Below are 15,503 nucleotides of genomic sequence, written 5' to 3' on the forward strand. Positions count from 1 at the left end.
CGGAATGTTAAAAAAGAGTAAAAATGAACTTATCCACAAAACAGAAATAGAGCTACAGATGTAGAAAATAAACTTAAGGTTACCAGGGAGAAGAGGGGAAGGAATGAATTGGGAGACTGGGATTGACATATAGACAATATTATATATAAAACAGATAAAAAATAAGGACCTATTATATAGCACAGGGAACTCTACTCAATACTCTGTAATAGCCTATATGGGAACAGTATCTAAAACAAGAGTAGCTACATGTATAACTGATTCACCGTACTGAACACCTGAAACTAACACAACATTTTAAATCAACTATATGCCAATAAAAAAAATTTTCAGTTCAAATCTCAGTTCCTGGCACACAATAAAACATTTTACTAAATATTAGCTATGATTTTATACCTATAAAGGATTTCTGGGGACTTGATAGCCACTTTCTCAGAAGTAGTTCTTAGTTACTCACACCAGAATTCGAAATCAACTAGTTACTGAATCATTTCTCACTCTAGGGCTTCTAAGACTTTTTGAAGTATTTCTTAATACTAAGGACATTTAAACCAAGATCTGGATACTGGCATGTTGCATACAAAATGATTCTAACTCGTGTTTACTACTGTTAAAACTTGATTTGGTTTCAAGTTTAGGAATTCCAGAATTTGCATTTTTAAAAAGTCAGCCTATGGGGAACTCCCAGGCAGTCCAATGGTTAGGACTTAGAGTTTTCAAAGCCATGGCCCCAGATTAAATTCCTGGACAGGGAACCAAGATCTTGCAAGCCTTGAAGCGCAGCCAAAAAAAAAAAAAAATCACCCAATGATTCTGATACAGATCATCCACAGATGCACTCTGAAAACTGCTGCCCAACCACAGTGATTCTCGACCATGACTGCACTAGAATCATCTGGGAAGCTTTTAAATATCCCCAATGCCAGGTCCCCTGGAGAAGGAAATGGCAATCCACTCCAGTACTATTGCCTGGAAAATCCCAAGGACAGAGGAGCCTAGTAGACTACAGTCCATGGGGTCACAAAGAGCGACTTCATTTTCACTTTCAATGCCAGGTCCCACCACCAGCCTGCTCTGGGGTAGAGCCTAACACTTCCAGACACTCTAATGTGTAGCTAGACTGAGCATCACTGGCCTAGAGGATATAGCACCTTCTGACCAACTGTCCCATCTTCCACCCCAGTGAAGAACGACACAGGTGAGGAAGGCAGAGAAGAAGATAAGCAGTTGGCAATAGTGACCTGAGCAAGTGGAAACTCTGCCTGGAGCCCACCACCCCAACGCAGCAGCCAGCACTTGGCTGTCCTTTGACTCTACTCTGTCATTTACCCTGTCAAAGACAAAGCTTACTCAGCCCCACACCTAAATCTCTACTGATCACCACACCTACGCTGGTTTCAAATAGAAACAAAAGCAAAAATTCTTACAGCAGTGATAACCACGGCAAAAGTTAGTTTCTTGATTTTCTATAAATGCTTGCAGAAAAAATGCAGAAGAGGATCACTGTCTATAATACAAAATTTAAAAGATGATTACATTCATTTACCTGCTTTTTTAATGAAAAGAGGAGAAAGTGGTAAAAGAAAGTATATCAAACAATGCAAAAAAATAAATAAACACCTCTACCATGCTAATGCACCTACGTGATTTGAAGGTTATAGAAAAGTCAGCATCTCTCTCCAAAGAATCAAAAGTTTACCAAACAAGAGAGCAGAATAATTGGACCATCTCAGGACAGCATGACTGTTATTTTTCTAAAGCCCCCTGGAGTATAGAAGAAGGAAAAAAAAAAAAAAGGAATGGATGGTTGCCTGCTCCCTTTTCACTTGTGACATCTGGTGCTGTCCCCACTGGTGGTGGCAATGCTATTAACCCCACCCTTTGATGTGGCAAGTGCCCAAAATCTGTGGGCTAGTTTCTGGCCAGAGAAGGAGCAATTTCATCCTGATGGCTCCAGAGAGGGCAAACACACACAGTGCCAGACAGAAGAGGGAAAAATCTTTTCCCATCTCTGCCACTGTCCCAGAGGGCCAAGTCTGGGTGCGCTGCCTCTAGCACATCATTTCACCACCCATAATGCCATTCTGCTGCTGCAGAGCAGTGCAGGTAAAGACCTGGGAGGAGCAGCTTCAAGAATTTCCAGGCAGGGGCTTCCCTGGTAGCTCAGTGGTAAAGAATCCACCTGCCAATGCAGGAGACACGGGTTCAATCCCTGACCCGGGAAGATCCCACGTGCCATGAAACAACTAAGCCATTGTGTCACAACTACTGAGCCTGTGCTGGAGAGCCTGGGAGCTGCAACTACTGAGCCTTTGTGCCCCAACTGCTGAAGCCCACATGCCTAGAGCCCAGGCTCTGCAACAAGAGAAGCCACAACCATGAGAAGCTCGAGCACCACAACAAAGACCCAGTGCAGCCAAAAATAAATGTGTGTGTGTGTGTGTGTGTGTGCGCGCGCGCACATTCTCAGTCATGTACGACTCTTCGTGACTCCATGGACCAATACAAAAATCAAAATTAAAATAGATATATATGTATAATTGAATCACTTTGCTGTATAACAGAAAGGAACACAACACTGTACATCACAATATTTCAATTAAATAAACTTAAAAAAAAAAAGGGAAGAGAGAAGTCTCAGTTAGGAAAGACCCCAGTGACAATGACAGTCTGCTCTTAGGCCCCAAAGAGCCATCAGGTCACCCACAGCCCCAAGAAGACAAAACAAAGGGGCACTGAAGTCCAAGAGAGGCTTACTTTCATTCCTTTCTTTCATTTCCTTCCTTCCTTTTCCTCTCAACTCAGGGAGCTATGCAACTTAACGCACGCCTCTTTGCCGCATGCTACTCCACAGTTACCAGGGTACTTGTAGGCAGAATGGAGGTGAAGATGAATCCTCAAACATAATAGGACAAAATCAATTCCTTTGTCTCCTGAGCACCACAGGAAGTCAAGTTCGCCTTGACAGTCTTCACACCCCAGTTTTCTACTCTTCCCCAGTTCAAAGATACCCCTTCCTGACTTCAAATATACCAAAGAGCTTGAGGATACCCTGGTTGTTCAGTGGTGAGGATTCCATACTTTCACTGCCAAGGGTGAGGGTTCAGTTCCTAGTCAGGGAACTAACATCCCGAAAGCCATGAGGTGTGACCATAAAGATAGCTAAGATCTTGTTTTCTAAACTAGTTCTTAAGAAAAGGTAATGACTCTGTGGGCATCAAAAAAGCAAACAAAGGACCCAATTTTAAGGTTGTATCTCCACACATGTGTGGAGATACACACATAAAAGCGTATACTTTTCAGGGGATTTCAAACCTGGCTGTGGCTCAGACAGTAAAGAATCTGCTTGCAATGCAGGAGACCAGGGTTTGATCCCTGGGTCAGGAGGATCCCCTGGAGAAGGGAATGGCTACCCACTCCAGTATTCTTGCCTGGAGAATCTCAAGAACAGAGGAGCCTGGTGGGCTACAGTCCATGGGGTCACAAAGAGTCAGACACAACTGAGCAACTAACACTTTTCATTTCAAACCTGGCTGTACCTTCAGTTCAGTTCAGTCGCTCAGTCGTGTCCAACTCTCCGCGACTCCATGAATCACAGCACGCCAGGCCTCCCTGTCCATCACCAACTCCTGGAGTACACTCAAACTCATGTCCACAGAGTCGGTGATGCCATCCAGCCATCTCATTCTCGGTCGTCCCCTTCTCCTCCCGCCCCCAACCTTTCCCAGCAATAGAGTCTTTTCCAGTGAGTCAACTCGTCGCATGAGCTGGCCAAAGTATTGCAGTTTCAGCTTTAGCATCAGTCCTTCCAATGAACACCCAGGATTGATCTCTCTTAGAATGGACTGGTTGGATCTCCTTGCAGTACAAGGGACTCTCAAGAGCCTTCTCCAACACCACAGTTCAAAAGCATCAATTCTCCGGCGATCAGCTTTCTTCACAGTCCAACTCTCACATCCACACATGACCATGGGAAAAACCATAGCCTTGACTAGACGGACCTTTGTTGGCAAAGTACCTTAGGGGCTTAAAAATGACCAATGTCTGAGACTTCTCTGCTGCTGCTGCTAAGTCGCTTCAGTCATGTCCGACTCTGTGCGACCCCATAGACGGCAGCCCACCAGGCTCCCCCGTCCCTGGGATTCTCCAGGCAAGAACACTGGAGTGGGCTGCCATTTCCTTCTCCAATGCATGAAAGTGAAAAGTGAAAGTGAAGTCGCTCAGTCATGTCCGACTCTTAGCAACCCCATGGACTGCAGCCCACCAGGCTCCTCTGTCCATGGGATTTTCCAGGCAAGAGTACTGGAGTGGGGTGCCATTGCCTTCTCCGGAAACTTCTCTAGACTTCTCTGGGCTTGAGGCCAGATTGTTAAAGGGCTCCAGGTGATCTCAATGTGAAGCTTCTAACAGAAAGGAGTGGACCACTGCACTAGCTTACATAACTGCTCCTCTTGCCGGACAAGCCTAAATTGAAAGACTTGACTGATTTTAGTTATTTAAACTGATCTAACACTTTCTATGAGTTTGAGTGAACTCCGGGAGTTGTTGATGGACAGGGAGGCCTGGCGTGCTGTGATTCATGGGGTCACAGAGTCGGACACGACTGAGCGACTGAACTGAACTGAACACTTTCTATGTATCAGACACAGTGCCAGGATTTTCAAATGTTATCTTTTTAATCTACATAAGATAAATTAGAAAAGTACTAATAACCCTCCTTCTACCTCCAATGTCCATAGAATTTTTGCTAGATTCTACTTAGGGCTCTCTCTCTCCATTTAACCCTAGGATTTATCACCTAATGGAGGTTCATAAATGGTTCACAGGTTTGCATTCTTTTACTTTGGGAAGTTATCTTAAACTTTTTTTTAATGGATACTCTTTAACATAACTGAACATGCTAGCATCCTTCAGGAGCTTATAGTGGACAAACTAATGTCTACATAATAATAATGATAGCTTGACCATTTCAAGGACCTTTGAGAATAATACACAGAATACTGTGGTCTTCAGATCTCCTTTGGCCCTAAGTCCTAAAAGTCTTTACCAAAGACATTTCTATTTATTTCATAAAAGTCTTTTAACATTCTTGCAGCTCACACACACACACAACTACTCAACACTACCAGTATCTGATCCATTCCTATGTTCCACAAGCCATTCTACGTGGCTTGTGCCTCTCCTCTTTTTTTTTTTTTTTTTGCTGGTCTGCATTATAATTAGCCATTACTTGTTTTTCCCTTCACTACACTGAAAATTCCCTGGGGTCAAGGTATACCATATGTTCTTTATGTTCCTTCCACATCTCTGCATATAGCAGGCACTGAATAAATGTTTGCTGATATTAATAGAAAAAGATATTAAGCTATAGTTCAGGGAGCAATGTAAAGTAGCTAGCAGGCTAGAGGGGTATGGTCCAAACTCTGGTACATCGTCGGTCATCAAATCAATCACACATTGTGAGCAGCAATGTTTAAAAACTGAAACTTAGAAGATAATAAAATCGATTAGAGTAGCAAATATAAGCCCTCCTGCACACTGGAGAATCCCACGGACGGGGGAGCCTGGTGGGCTGCCATCTATGGGGTCGCACAGAGTTGGACACGACTGACGCGACTTAGCAGCAGCAGCACACTGCTAAGGGTTGAGCGTTACTCTGAGAGACTTGGATGTGAGCCTGTGTTTGCTAGGAGGATCAGGCTGTAAAACAAATCTCACTATGGGTCACAGTCAAAAACACTGAAAGCCCCTAGTCCAGAAGGGTCCATGTTCAACCTGGGTACCCAGTTGAGGTGAGACCACAATTAATAGCAGAGCATTAGTCATGTGAATTTAAGCAAGTTAAAAAACCTCAGTTTCTTCATCTATAAAATGAAAATAGGATAGGAAGAACTCCTTCGTCATAGAATTTTATGAGGAACATACGAAATAATCTCTATGGAATACTAGGTGTTGATACTTGGCACAAGAGCAAATGTTTACCAATACTGTTAGGCTGCTGTGGCATGTTCTAAAGGTTTTCTTAGAAAAACTTGAATGAGTACCTCCCTCCCCTCCACTTTCTCATTTCCTAATCATTCCTCAACTCAATGTTTTCTGGCTTCTATTCATCCAGACAAGAAAAATGTCCTTACTATGATCTTTAAGTGCAAAAGAAAATCAAAGATGATTATTCCTGCCCTCATGGAGATTCAAGCCAGGCATCAATGAACAGTGTGATCCAAAAATGATAAATAGGGTTTCCCCGGAGGCTCAGTGGTAAAGAAGCCACCTGCCAATGCAGGAGACACAGGTTCAATTCCTGATCTGGGAAGATCCCACATGCCGTGGAGCAACTAATCCTTTGTGCCATAACTATCGAGCCTGTGCCCTAGAGCCTGGGAGCCGGAGCTACTGAAGCCCATGTGCCCTACAGCTTGCGCTCTGCATCAAGAGAAGCCACCACAATGAGAAGCCCGAACACCACAACTAGAGAGTAGCCCCTGATCTCTGCATAGTTGCAGAGAAAAGCCCATGCAGCAACAAAGACTCAGCACAACCAAAAATAAATAAATAAAAAATTTTAAGTTAATTATAAAAAATTATAAATAAAAAATAAAAACTGGTTTTACAAATCCTTATTTTGTTCATATGACATTTGGTGTTTAGATCTTTCAATACCCAGCGAGCTACCTGATTCTATTTTCTCTAAAGATTTGCAACAATTCAGCCCCAACTACCTCTGCAGGATTACCAAAACCTGGGCTCTCCAAACCACTGTCACAATTCATCCCTTAAACCATGCTCCTCTCCTCCTGCACGCCTTAGACTCTTCACTCCCCACCAGCTGCTGGAGAGGCTGTAATTCTTTCTGCAACTCCTGCTTCAAGTTGCTGTTCAGTCGCTCAGGTGTGTCCAACTCTTTGCGACCCCATGGACTGCAGCACATCAGGCTTCCCTGCCCTTCACCATCTCCCAGAGTTTGCTCAAACTCATGTCCATTGAGTCGGTGATGCCATGCAACCATCTCATCCTCTGTCATCCCCTTCTCCTCCTGCCTTTAATCTTTCCCAGTATCAGGGTCTTTTCCAATAAGTCAGCTCTTCACATCAGGAGGCCAAAGTATTGGAGCTTCAGTTTTAGCATCAGTTCTTCCAATGAATATTCAGCACTGATTTCCTTTATTGACTGGTTGGATCTCCTTGCAGTCCAAGGGACTCTCAAGAGTCTTCTCCAACGCCACGGTTCAAAAGCATCAATTCCTGACTTGGCCTGAATGTCTCCTCTTATTTGATGCCATCCAAACCCTTCAACAGTTAGTCATTCCCTCTCTAAGGTCTCACAATAATTTGGGCAATCTTATTCTTACAACATTTATCACAATATGTCATTATTCCTTAAGGTATCTAAACAACAAGAATCAGATGATCCTGCATCCCTCGCACTAAGAATTGCGCTTGGCACATAGTAAATACTCAACAGGTCTTTATGAAATGAATGAATAAGTGAATGCACAGAAAGCCTACTGACCGAAATCTCCTGAATATCAAAATGATTAACCACATAGCTTTCATTCAGCAGAAAGAATTGAGTACATTTGGGAGGTATTTGTGTATTTGGAAGAAAATGAATGTATTTGGAAGGTGCTGTGGACTGAAGGTGAGCGGTTCCTTCTTCCAAAGGGCTTAGAGCCTGCCTGCATCATTAAACCTGAAAGGCTGAAATACATGGGTAAACACAGAGCTGACTTTTTAAATTCAAAGTTGTTACCAGTAGAAGATCAAATGGTATGTCTTAAATGATCAGACAATTACCTGATTCTTTCAGGTTTGTTTTAAATGTTAAACATCCAGGGTTGGCTGACAAAGTCCCATAGGTGCAAGGGAGGGTCAACTCACCGCTGGAGCAGGGACAAGGGCAACGCGTAGCTCAGGACTGTCATTGACAGCCTTCCACTGGTCCTCCCTGACAGCTCAGTCACAGTAAGGTCTGTGATTTCTCTGAAAACTCCACGCTTCTTTTATTTACTCAGATGCCTCCTTCCTGTTGTCAATATCTGCTCTGAGCTTTTCAGGTAGAAGCAGGCCCACCTGTTTGTAAAATAGCTCATTACCATAAAGCAAAGAACACATCCTAGCTCATCACATTCATGAAACTCTGCTTTAAAAATATTATATTACGGAATTTAACTGTACTGTTCCCCAGGAACGAGTTATTCAAAAGAACTGGAGATTGGAATCACGTGCAAGCCCACTACTTTTGTTCTCATTTTTATTTTTTAAATATGCTTTTTAAAACACCCCTAAACTTCCATATTAACACATAAGAGCCAAACTCTTAACTTATTCACCTTGTTGCAACTGAAGAACATCCCCAGATTAAGAAGAGAAACAGACTACAGGGCAAAATCTTGCTCAGGTAAAGATGATGAAGATTTGTCTAAGCACTGTAAGACAAGCCTATGGGGAATTCCCTGGCGATCCAGTGGTTTGGACTTCAAGCTTCCAAGGCCAGGGATCTGGGTTCCATCCCTAATCAGGGAACTAAGATCCTGCAAGCTGAGTAGCATGGCAAAAAAATAAAGCAAACAAAGAACTAAGCTTATAAATACACCTTGTCCAAGTGGAAACCAGGATCTATTTTCCAGCTGTCATTATCTTCTTACATTTGAGTGAGAAGAAAGAACAGGAAGGAAAATATTTAGAGAAACAGCTCTGGGTCCTGGAATTAAACCGAACTAACTGTCCCTGAAAGGGATAATTAACACAAGCAATTAACTGCTGGGGCCTCTGAATTATGTCAACAGCATGACCATCGAAAAAGGGCATTCTTTGATCTTAAAGGCCTTATAAATCTATCATGGTCCAGCACTCGCCAAAGAGATCTTCCAAAGCTATCATGCTTTAGATCCCGTGAGTACTGGAATATGTGTCAGTAAAGAAGTGGGTTAGAGATCAGATGGACTGAGTGCAAGATCATGGAAATCTGAAGCCAGAAGAAAGCCTGGAAGTCATCTAGCAAATTAGCGGCAAAAAAGCCAAATCTGATCCCTAGAGGTGTTTTATTTGGCCTGCCCAGTTCTTATTTTCTTTTTAGCCATGTTGAATGAATTGCCAATGTTTTCCCATCAAAATCTGAATTTCCGGATTCTCTTGAAGATCTGGCAACACTGGGCTCTTGTTCTTACGTAATAATTGGCTGGAACTGAGCAACTCTGGCCCTCGTGAATGGGCATGTTCTCCCCAGCTCCTTCCACTGCCTCCTCTCCCTTTCACAGGACCAAGGCTGACTTGCCTTGGAGTTTCACCTGTGCTCTCCCCACCTCCAACCCCGGTCTGCTGCTCTATGAGGCCAGTCAGCCCTGGGCGAACCTACAGAACTTACTGCCCCCAATCCTTAACAATTCCTCAATTTCCTCCTCTGTATGAGGAAACTGGGGCTTCCCGATAGCTCAGCAGGTAAAGAATCCGTCTGCAACGCCGGAGACCTGGGTTTGATCCCTGGGTTGGGGAGATCCTCTGGAAGAGGGCATGATAACCCACTCCAGTATTCTTGCCTGGAGAATCCAGGAGCCAGGCTCCTCTGTCCACGGAGTCGCAAAGAGTTGGAAACGACTGAGCGACTAAGCACAGCACAGCACGAGGAAACTGAGGTTTAGAGATATTTTGTTAGGAGAGAGAGGCATCTCAAGACCCCTCACAGACCCATCCAGCGAAAAGCCACCTATTTCCAGTCCTGCTCTCAGGAACAGAAGAGGAAATAGCAGAGTTCATAAATCATTCAGAGTCTGAGAACAAACAAAAAGATAGATCTAGAGATTTAACAGAGTCATTATAGTCAAAGTGAGGACCAGAGACTTACACGTGAGTTGGTACCATCATTTCATTTATCACAGGCATTTATCACGCTCCCTATGCTACCAGGCTTTTGTTTCAGCTTATCTTGATTCCATACAACCCATATCCCATAAAACTGGGTCCCAGTATTAACAGTAGCAGTGAAGTTCTGGTGAAGAAATCTCTGATGACGCTGTCTCCAATGGTGTGTCATTTTGCTTAGTATGTGTTTTGTATAACTTGCACATGATTATATAGAATCCAGTCTTTTGCCTGAATACATACTTTAGCATGTCATCTACAAACTAGTAGATTTCCTATAAAATTTTCATAGTAAAAACTCTGAAGACACATGGTAATATATATGGGATGCTGAAATACCAAAATGTCTGGTGCATGTGGGGGATTTGCTGGGAAGAGTGAAAAGAATACATGAAATTGATGCTCTTCCAAGGAATCTGGGAGGTCTAGTCTTTGTATTTAAGGCTGTGAGATTCACTGATGTTTTTCTCATCTCATATCCCATCTCTTCTCAAAGAGCTTAAGAGTTTCTTTTGAGTGGGTCATAAAAGCCCAAGATCATATAATAGTTTGAAGATAAGGCTTCCTTGGTGGCTCAGAGGTAAAGAATCTGCCTGCCAATGCAGGAGACACAGGTTTGATCCCTGATCCTGGAAGATCTCACATGCTTCAGAGCAACTAAGCCCATGCGCCACAACTATTGAGCCTGTACCCTAGAGCCTGGGAAGCTGCAACTACTGAAGCCCCTGTTGCCCATTTCTCTGCAATAAGGAAAAACAAAAAAGCCACAACAATGAGAAGCCTGCACACTGCAATGAGAGAGTAGTCCCTGCTTGCTCCAACTAGAGAAAGCCCACGCAGCAATGAAGACCCAGCACAGCCAAAAATAGACTGATTAATTTAAGAAACAAGTTTGAAGATGTGTTAAAACACTGAAATACAGGTCATCACTGAACCCATAAAGTAAAAATAATCAGATAATGTACAGTACGGTGACTGTGACATACTGGGGTATATATTTGAAAGTCGCCAAAAGAGTAGATTTTAAAAGTTCTCATTGTGTTGTGTGTGTGTCAGTGTCCAACCCTTTGCAACCCCTCGAGGGGACTGTAAACCGCCAGGCTTCTCTGTCCATGGGATTCTCCAGGCAAGAACACTGGAATGGATTGCCGTTCCCGTCTCCAGAGGATCTTTCCGACCCAGGGATCAAACCCTGGGCAGGCAGATTCTTTACCATTTGTGCTACAGGGAAATCCTAAAGTTCTCATCAGACACATGAAAAAATTAGAACTATGGTGGTGCATGTTAATTAAACTTACTGTGTCACCATTTTGCAGTATATATATATTTAGAATCATCATATTGTACACCTAAATGTAATATTTTATATGGCAATTATATAAATTAAAAATAAAATTAAAATGATAGAAATGAGGATGCAAAGGAAAAACAGAGAAAAACTTCTACAGGTAGAAGGCCCAATTTCTAATTACTGTGAATAACAGTTATCATATATTATGCCCCTGCCCAAAGAATGGGCTGTCAAGACAAACTTCCTGGGTTCAATACTTGGTTCTACCATTTACTTAGTTGAGTGACCTTATTAAAATTCTCAAGATCAAGAGATCAAGGTGACTTCCCTGGTGGTCCAGTGGTTAAGACTCTGCACTTCCAATGCCAGGGGCTTCAGACTGATCCCTGGTCAAAAAACTAAGATACCACATGCTGTACAATGAGGCCACAAAGAAATTCTCAGAGTAAGTTTAAAATTATGCCTCCCTAGATAAAAGAAGGTATGCAGCTCACTTAATATGTTTAATAAAGACTAATAATAATTATTATTATTGTCAATAATTGAAACAGTGAGCAGAAAGTGACTTTACTCTGCATATTGACCCAGGAAAGTGGAGGTATTTTCTTATCCAAAGTTTTAATCAAACTAAAAGTTGTTGTATCACAAGATTGCAAATTCAGGGGAAATAATTGTTGGATTTGAACAAAGCATTGAAATCTACTTGAAAACACATTACTCTTTCACATTTATAGAAAGTAAATGCTATTACGATCTTATTCATTTATTTATTAGGGGAAGCTCACAAAATTGAACTTCAAGGAATAAACTACAGTGAAGGATGTTAACACTGTTGGTATAAATACAATAATAATGCTCAGTCACACTTTAATTTCTTAGCATGACTTGTCATCTAAATAATCTAGCCCCGTCCTACCTCCCAGTCTTATCTATCTTCAATTCCAGACTCCAGCCACTCCAAACTGCTCTGCTACCTTTGAACACACCAGACTTGTACACCTCCACACAACACGCTTGTTCCAGCAGACCTCATTTGCATCAAGGAAATCCTCTTCCTTCTTCAAGTCTCGGCTCAGATGCTACGCTCACCACATAACTTTTCTCATTTCTTAACCTTGAATGAACCTCTCTGCCATTCAATCGTACACTATTGATGTCACTGCCATATGATTACATTTTTACTATCATGTATTATAGATATTTATAAACATGCCTATCTTTCCCACCAGACTAAACGCTTTGAAGGCAGGGGTCATGTGTTCTTTCCTTGAACTCAGTTTTACGTCACACTTCAATCTCATTATCTGCAGGGAATACTCGGATGTCTACAAAGAACCTCCCAAAGAAAAGGCCAACTAGCTCAAAATATATGCATTCCTGCCAACTTTAATTAAAAGTAAAGTCATTAGGTGATACTTTCTTGTAAAGCAATAATTAAACAAGCAAGACATTGTTTCTTTTGTATCTACCCACGGGCTTTCTATACCCAACTGCATTGTATAAGTTCCAAGTAATGACTTGCTCAAGAAAAAGACTAAAAAAATTGCAGGCTCAAAAGATCAGGTGAGAAAATAAAGCTTGAAAAGCTAACTACATCTAATTGTTATTCTCTTGCTCTAGTTTTATGACCAGAACCACATCCAAAGCACCAAGATCTGCCTTGATACAGATTCAGACACCAATCAATGTACATATCACCACCATCTTTTCAGAGTCTCAGTCAGAAATTAGAGAAGACTTCGCAGTGTCCTGATCTACCGCTACATATCTTTTGTCTTTTCCTATAGGCATCCCAGAGAGAAAAAGGGTCCTTGTTACCCCCTCTTGCCTACACACAAAAGGGAAGAAACAGAGAAGTGTGTTCTTAGGCAGTCAGTGCTGCTACAAGTATGAGTTATTGCAAAATTTCAGGTTAAGCTATTTTATTATGTAATTTCCACTTCCTAAGGCCTGAAAAGAAAGAAATTGATTTCTAGCAATGACATGGATAACCCTGTTATGATCCACAAGGTATTTAAAAGAAGGTGTAATCCTACAAATGAATAATTGGTGCTTTCACTTCAGAATCTTGTCTAGCTTCCTCAGTCCTCTGCCTGAACCTGCCAGAACAATTTCTCACAGCTGAAACCAACTCAAATCTGAGAAACTGTTAGGACATACCAAATTAACAGGATTTGCTGGAACTGAATATCCTACTCCGCGGGGAAGGGGAGGAACTCACCTGCAACCTGAGCTACTATCCAGGTAATTCAAGATTAAAAAAATACATCCAAACTAACTGTGCCCCAAGACACTGATCCAAAAACACAAGATATTAAATAACTTACTGTGTAAGTAGTATGTCTATTTAGTGTAAATCCTACCTAACCTCCAGGATATATTGATTGCTTTGGGCTGGATTAGACACGGCAACCTAAGAAGCATTGATCTACTTCTGATGACCAAGTTTTTAAGCGTGTATTATTTCTTTCCGAACCCTCTAGGAGCTCCTGAAGCTAGAGGTGGCTACCTAGAGGGAGCCACAGATGGAGCGCGAAGCACCAAGTCCTCGCAAGTTCCGGCTCTGTGTCCAGGCGGCCGAGGCGCCCGTGCCTCCTGCGCTCGCCCGAGTTGACCCCGCGGTGCTGAAGCTGGCGCCGCGCCTGGAACCCTTGGGCGCCCCAGTGCGACCCTCCCGGGGTCACCTGCGTGCACCAGCTCCCAACCAGGGCACTTGGAGGCCTCGTGTCCTCTGGGAAACGGGGGCTCACCTGAGTCGCTTCCCCCCCAACCCCAATCCTGTTCTGCCACCGGCAGTCCCGGCGCAGATCTCTAACCCGAGCTCAATCCGAGGGCACAGTCCTCTCTCCAGCACCTCCCTTCTCCCTCTCTCCCGTCCAGCTCCGTGCACAATACCGCCCTCAGAGCGCTGGGGAAACTGGCCCACTGCAGGGCAGCACCCCACCGAAGGGTTGGGAGCTGTCACGCGGAGGGCGCGAACACCCCGAAGACGCTCTCGGCTCCCCCGCACACGCTCCAAACACGAAACCGGCTCCGAGCTGCTTGGCCGCGGATGACAGCGTCGCGCCCGCCTCCTCCGGCCGCTCGGAGACCGAGGAGTTTCTCCCAGCCTCCGGGAGGCAGACGGGGGCCCGCCGACCCCGGGACCCTCCCCGCGAGCGCCAGCGTTTTACCTGGGCACCGGCCGCAGCGAGCGGCGTCTCCGGGGCGCAGCTCAGGGCGCACTGCCCGGCCGGGTGGTGCGGGGAGAACCGCGGCCGCCGCTCTCCCCGGCGGCTCCGGGCCTGCCGGGCGGCTATTTATCCGGGGGCCCGGCCCCGGCCCCTGCCGGAGTATTGGGCAATTCGTCCCGCTACAGGCTGCCCCGGGAGCCGCCGCCCTCTGCCCGCGCCGAGCCCCGCGGCAGCGGCGGCGGCGGCCACATGGAGGGAGGGAGCCGGCGCCTCCAGTGGGCTCCACCTTCTCGGCCTCCTTCTCCGTGGGAAGTTATTTCCCGTGTTGTTCCCCCCGGGCTCTCTCTTTTGCGGGGCGCCCTGGCCAGTCTGAACCGGTTGTGACTGAGCGGGTGGCTGGGGGAAGGAGGAGGAGGCAGAGGCGATGGAGGTGGAAAAGCGGGCGGTAGGGGCGCTGCTCTTGCTCTCGCGGCTCCCGGAGGGAGGGCACTGTGGGGGCCGCGGCCCCGGCCCGGCCCGCAGGCACTGAGGCCGCGGGAGAGCGGGGCGCCGCCGGCCAGGCGCCCGGCCGCTGCGCGCGCTCGCGCGACCCCCGGCGCCGCGCGCCCCCGCCGCCCACCGCGGGCCCGCGCCGGCCGCTCCAGGGCCGCGCGCGCTGGGAGCGACCCGAGTGTGGAGATGAGTGCGAGTGCCCGCCGGGGCTCCCAGGCTCCTGCTAGCCGGAGCTGGCAGCCATCCCAGAGAAACGGGCACCAGAAGTTTGAGGAGTCGCTGCTCCTGTGCAGTGAGGAGTGAGGATGCCAAGTGCTGTCCTTTGTGACAGTTCCAGGGAAAAGGCGGGCAGGCGCCCCTGTGGTGCACAAAGTGTGCTGAAGCAGAGAGGCTGCGTCTGAGCACGTTCTGTCTCTAAGGCAGGTGCGCTGCTCTAAAGATACACTCCTGTCTTCAGTTAAAAGGTAACAGGCGTGGCACTGAGATTTCCACAGTCGCCGCAGCAGACTGAGGCCGGTCCATAGGTAGGTATCTAGTGCTTATCAGGTGTGGCAACCTCCTAAAGCGATATGCAACTTTTGTGTTCCTGTGTATATGGGTAGTTTTGAGAAGGGACACCATACATCCTACTAGCTTCTCAAAGAGGGCTGTGACCATCCAACACTGAGATGCGAATTTCCTTTATACACT

At 45.2% G+C, this 15,503-nt stretch overlaps 1 protein-coding gene across 4 annotated transcripts in view; it reads right to left on the reverse strand.

Annotated features, from left to right (window-relative positions):
* Positions 1-14,891, reverse strand: part of SLC16A9 (solute carrier family 16 member 9) — an 80,424-nt gene extending 65,533 nt beyond the window's left edge. The window contains exons 1-2 of one of the 4 annotated variants that reach the window (XM_055425673.2): positions 14,322-14,891; positions 7,878-8,069 (exon numbers count right to left, since the gene is read on the reverse strand). The gene's annotated coding sequence lies outside the window, so the exon portion shown is untranslated. The other 3 variants (XM_055425675.2, XM_055425671.2, XM_055425672.2) reach the window with 3 other exon arrangements.
* Positions 14,892-15,503: the final 612 nt, after the last annotated feature.

This window comes from Moschus berezovskii, chromosome 12, assembly GCF_049115385.1.
Source record: "Moschus berezovskii isolate FMDL1 chromosome 12, NW_MosBer_1.0, whole genome shotgun sequence".
NCBI lineage: Eukaryota > Metazoa > Chordata > Mammalia > Artiodactyla > Moschidae > Moschus > Moschus berezovskii.